The sequence below is a fragment of the Limulus polyphemus genome, unplaced genomic scaffold, assembly GCF_000517525.1.
Source record: "Limulus polyphemus unplaced genomic scaffold, Limulus_polyphemus-2.1.2 Scaffold769, whole genome shotgun sequence".
Classification (NCBI taxonomy): domain Eukaryota; kingdom Metazoa; phylum Arthropoda; class Merostomata; order Xiphosura; family Limulidae; genus Limulus; species Limulus polyphemus.
In genome coordinates, this window is record NW_013666379.1 from 378,575 (window position 1) to 384,380 (window position 5,806).

A 5,806-nucleotide genomic window follows, 5' to 3' on the forward strand; every position below is an offset into this window, starting at 1 on the left:
AATATATGGTTACTGACGTTTTGAGGGAATAACTATTTGGCATCATTTTATCTTACCTGTTCCTGTTTACGTTAACACTATTTGGCATCATTTTATCTTACCTGTCTCTGATTGCGTCCGATGTTTAATACTACTTGGCATCATTTTATCTTTCTTGCCTTTGATTGCGTCTGACACTACTTAGTATCATTTTATCTTATCTGTTTATGATTACTTTCAGCTCCACGTGACACGAATATTTAAAAGCTACTTAAATAAAACAACTCGAATCAAAATCTTTAATGTTTTTATCCTTTAAAGAAATCCATTATTTCTACTGCTATTCTACGTTTATCTTGTTTATGCGCTAATTCAGCTGATATTGACAGCGAAAAGTATGACATACAAAAATAAGCTGTTTTTACATGTAAGAATAACCTGAAAATTCCTGACTAGACTTAGTTATGAAATAATACACGATTACATTACAAGCCTACTAAAATCTTTTATTGATTGCTGATTATTTAGCAGATTCTTGGGCAACAATACACCCACTTTCGATCTAATAGCACCGTGATGCAGCTTCAGCAGTAACAAGAACAATTAATTAACTAGGAATCTACTTCTGGACATGTAAAATAATCTAGAATACTCTAAAACCTCATCTAATTGTAAGAAGGTCAATCCACAAGAATCTAACACATGTAAAATTGTCTAGAATACTCTAAAACCTCACCTAATTGTAAGAGGGATAATCCACAAGAATCTAACACATGTAAAATTGTCTAGAATACTCTAAAACCTCACCTAATTGTAAGAGGGATAATCCACAAGAATCTAACACATGTAAAATTGTCTAGAATGCTCTAAATCTTACTTAATTCTAAGAAGGTTAATCCACTAGGTTCTAGCATAACCAATGTTTGTCAGTATTCCGTCAAAACATCAGTAATCATAGATTAGTTTGAAAGAAGATTAATCCATTAGATTCTAACACAGCCGATGTTTGTCAGTTTTATGTTACCTGTTCCTGTTTACGTTAACGTCTGTCACCACTTGACTTCATCTTATCGTACCCGTTTCTGATTGCGTCCAACGCCACTTGGCATCGCGTTTTATGTTACCTGTTCCTGTTTACGTTAACACTATTTGGCATAATTTTATCTTACCTGTCTCTGATTGCGTCCGACGTTTAATACTACTTGGCATCGTTTTATGTTACCTGTTCGTGTTTACGTTAACACTATTTGGCATAATTTTATCTCATCTGTCTTTGATTGCGTCTGACGTTTAATACTACTTGGCATCGTTTTATGTTACCTGTTCCTGTTTACGTTAACACTATTTGGCATCATTTTATCTTACCTGCTTATGATTGTTACATTATTTTATCTTAGTTTCGTTTTGAGTTTACTTACTGGTTAAATATATTTTATTACAGGTAAGTAAGATTTGTTTTTAAAACTTGTGTACTTGAGAATGATCGCACCAGTGATCGAAACGTCGTACATGTTCTAAAACAAATCTTACTTAGGTAAAAGCCTTAAATTGTAATAAAATATTATTTTATCTTAACCACTTCTGATTGCGTCCAACACCACCTGGAATTGTTTTATCTCACCTGCTTATGATTGCGTCTATCACCACTTGACATCATCTTATCGTACCCGTTTCTAATTGCGTCCAACGCCACTTGCCATCGTTTTATGTTACCTGTTCTTGTTTACGTTAACACTATTTGGCATAATTTTATCTTACCTGCTTATGATTGCGTCTATCACCACTTGACATCATCTTAACATACCCGTTTCTGATTGCGTCCAACGCCACTTGGCATCGTTTTACGTTACCTGTTCTTGTTTACGTTAACACTATTTGGCATAATTTTATCTCATCTGTCTTTGATTGCGTCCGACGTTTAATACTACTTGGCATTTTCACACCACTGTAATGTTTATGAGTTTCGTGCAACAAAATGTATGCTGTATTTAAATCCAACGCCATAACAATAAATATTGTACAGAGACTGTTAAAGACGCAACTTTTTTATTTATCATAGACACTTCTCATGTTGTGGTTAGCGTGTCACGTCTAATCACCATGATGTGTCAATGGGCACTAAGAAATGCGTGAGATAGGTAAATGTTTGTTTGTTTGTAGTTAAGCACAAACTATACAATGGGCTATCTGTGCTCTGCCCACCAAGGGTATCGAAAACTGGTTTCTAGCGTTGTAAGTCAGCAGGCATACCGTTGTCCACTGGGGGAGGGGGCGATCGGTAAATGAAATGACAGCCTCAAAATTAGACTTCAAGAATCTTAGTTGGTTAGAGAATCCGTGAGTTCGTTAGTTGATGTATATTGTGTGTGTAAGCGTGTATGAGCAAAGCGTTTTCTACAAATATGCTTACGTAACTATATCACTCTTAATCCAGGAGAAGGAACTGAGAAGGTCGGAAACCATTTCATGTCTCACACTTGTTACTGTTCTGACTATGCAAGGAGATGAAGGGTATGTCTTAGAGTTGCTATTGTCCAGGTTATATCGTGGCCCCACGTGCCTTTGTGATTAGCGAATGGACTGCTATGTGAGAATACAATGTTCACCTCCTGGTGCTTTAAAATTGCGTTCAGTCTTTTTTTTGGCCATGGGTGTGTTATAAGAGAAATTGTCAAAACCCAAGAGATGGCGGTAAGTGATATTGTCTACCTGCTTTATCTCTATTCTATCAGTTCAAAATTAGAAATGGTTAGCGCAGATAGGTCCTGTGTAGTTTTGCACAAAATCCAAAACAAACAAACCCACGAAACAAAGAGCCATCTAAGGAAAGGAAAGAAATATTCATTCACGTGCTACGTATTCTTATAACTCTACTTATTCTGAATTATTCCCGGTTGTATGGTAATTCTTTAATAACAGTAAGGAGAATATTATAATTTATCTGTGTTTTGTAAAACAGTAAACCATTGAACAAATCGAAGTTAAACTGGTTTTGTTTTTTTCATATTCTCATCACAATACGATAAAGTTTGTAATTTTCTTTTATATACGCATTATGAACTTCAAGTGAGTTTCAGTGGAAATCTAACGCCTAAATACTTTAAATGAATCTTAGATTGTTAAAATAGTAATTATTGAAGTCCCTCATTCGTAAATGAGGAAAGAAATACCAAATAAGCTGGATAATAATTAAACATATGTATACACAAATATTATTGTTGTTTGATTTACTAGTTAGAAAACCATTCAGTATTATTAATTTGAAGATCAATAACTGAAAGCAATACTTCTTTTACGAAATGGATAGTTTTAAAAAAACATTCAATTTGTTAGTTATTCAATACCCAATTACAAATAAGATGTATACGCGGTACTATAGCGCATTTTCAAAGCTTTTAACCCCTTCCTTGTCAGTTTTTTTTTCTCTATTTCGTTTTTTAATAGCTTATCGTAATACATGATAACATGATGTATTAGGGCAATAATTAAAAATACATCAAAAAATGGTTTGCACGAATTAACAAGGGTAAATATTTTTTGAAACATGGAGTTATCACGGGCAAATCACGGAAGGGTTAACTGAAGCATTAATGTGCTGAACCTATGCTTAGCCTCTAGAAATTCGTGCGAGATGAGAAATATATAAGTATAAGCAGAATATAAATATTGCTAAGGGCATGTCTGGTTTTCTACACTATTAATCAATAGGGTAATTACAGAATGTGACAGAAAAATAAATTTTGAAATTTCTAAATCATATTTTTAAGACTATTCACAAGTTATAGGATATTGTTTACTTAGATGTGAGCGTGCAAGTGGAAACGTCCAATAGGTAAGTTAATGGGATCGCACCTCATTATCGAGACTCAACAACAGGTAAGTCTATTCTATTGTTTTCAATCTTGTGTTGTGTCCTCAGTACTGGATTGTACACACAAGAATTTGAATTTCAAGTCAAATGTTAGAACGCTAACATTATTTTAGATAAAGACTTATGGAGCTTGTTTTTAACACAAAGACTGTTAAAACATTATTGTAAACTATGTTTTTTTCACATTTAGATATTTGTATTGTTGTTTTAAAGGAGATAATTGTGGTATCCGACTTAGTAGTGCCCCCCCCCCCAGTGCCTTTGTTATTATTATTATTGTGAAGTAGCTCAGCGGTAAAGTAAATATTTTCGCTTACAACGCTAGAATCCCGGTTTCGATACCCGTGGTGGGCAGAGCACAGATAGCCCATTGTGTAGCTTTGTGCTTAATTACAAACAAACAGACTTAGTAGTAGAGACCTTCAAGGTTTTGGAAACGATTTGAACTGTTTGAAATGCGAAGTAGGATACAGTTAACTAGTAATTTTGTGCGATGGGTTATTGAATTAATGAGTTTCAGCTACTTAATGAGCTTAGATTTGTGAACTTTGAGCTCATGTTTGATCGAAGAAATATGATTAAATGCTATATACTAGACAAGCTAGAAAGTAAGTGAAATTGTTATTTTACCGTCTGCTATGGACATAGCCCGATCAGCGAACCTTAGTTGTAAAACTGTTATTTGAAGAAATAAAACGCTTACATTATCATTAAATGGATTGGACTATGTACTTTTCTTTTCTACCTAACAATGCAAGAGAATTATTCCCCACTTCCTTTCAGGAACAGAACTGTTACAAGTATATATATGTATATAATCCTCATTTTAGCCTGCATACACAATTTATTAGTTCATCCTTTACTTCCTCCCCCAAGTATGTCAATATCAGCCTTTATCATGCTCTGGTATTTGGGTTTTAACGTGACCAACTCACATCTTGTTTTTTGATTTTTCTCAGGAAATGTTGACAAGCATGTCTGAGCCCTTTGTTCTTCTCTGGCCATTCCTTTCGTCGAGGTAGAGCAGCCTTCGCAAGTGAGCTAGGAATTAACGCAGAATTAAAAAACACTTGTGAAGACTAGAGCAACGACTGTATACGACGCTACATGGAGTTCCTGTTAACCGCTTGAAAGAAGAATTTACTAAATGTTTGATTATTCTTAGAAATGTTATTATAAGGCTAGTCACTTGAAAGAAGAATCCATTAAATGTTTGATCACTGTCTTTAAAAAGACTGTTATAAGACTAGCTGCTTGAAAGAACATTATTGTAAACTATGTTTTTTCACATTTAGATATTTGTATTGTTGTTTTAAAAGAGATAATTGTGGTATCCGACTTAGTAGTGCCCCCCCCCAGTGCCTTTGTTATTATTATTATTATTATTGTGAAGTAGCTCAGCGGTAAAGTAAATATTTTCGCTTACAACGCTAGAATCCCGGTTTCGATACCCGTGGTGGGCAGTGCACAGATAGCCTATTGTGTAGCTTTGTGCTTAAGTACAAACAAACAAACCCTCTTGTTTTCAATAATTTTGGTTAATTTATGTGGTTTGAATGGGGTGTAAATGTTGAAGATTTGGGTATATGCACTTTATGTCTTATTGAACTTTGGTTTACATCCTATGTAGCCTGTCTGTAGTGTTTCTGTACGTTTCTCTAGATTAACAGGTATATGATACTTGATACTGCAGAAGCACAGTTCCTTGCTCTTCTCTAGATTAACAGGTATATGTTAGTTGATATTGTGGAAGCACAGTTTCTTGCTCTTCTCTAGATTAACAGGTATATGTTAGTTGATATTGTGGAAGCACAGTTTCTTGCTCTTCTCTAGATTAACAGGTATATGTTAGTTGATATTGTGGAAGCACAGTTTCTTGCTCTTCTCTAGATTAACAGGTATATGTTAGTTGATATTCTGGAAGCACAGTTTCTTGCTCTTCTCTAGATTAACAGG

The 5,806-nt window shown here is 34.5% G+C and overlaps 1 long non-coding RNA gene across 2 annotated transcripts in view; it reads left to right on the plus strand.

Annotated features, from left to right (window-relative positions):
- LOC111085991 overlaps window positions 1-5,266 on the plus strand; it is a 275,417-nt gene extending 270,151 nt beyond the window's left edge. For both annotated transcript variants that reach the window (XR_002610765.1, XR_002610766.1), the window contains exon 3: window positions 4,810-5,266. This is a non-coding gene — a long non-coding RNA (uncharacterized LOC111085991). The remainder of the gene's footprint in view (window positions 1-4,809) is intronic.
- Window positions 5,267-5,806: the final 540 nt, after the last annotated feature.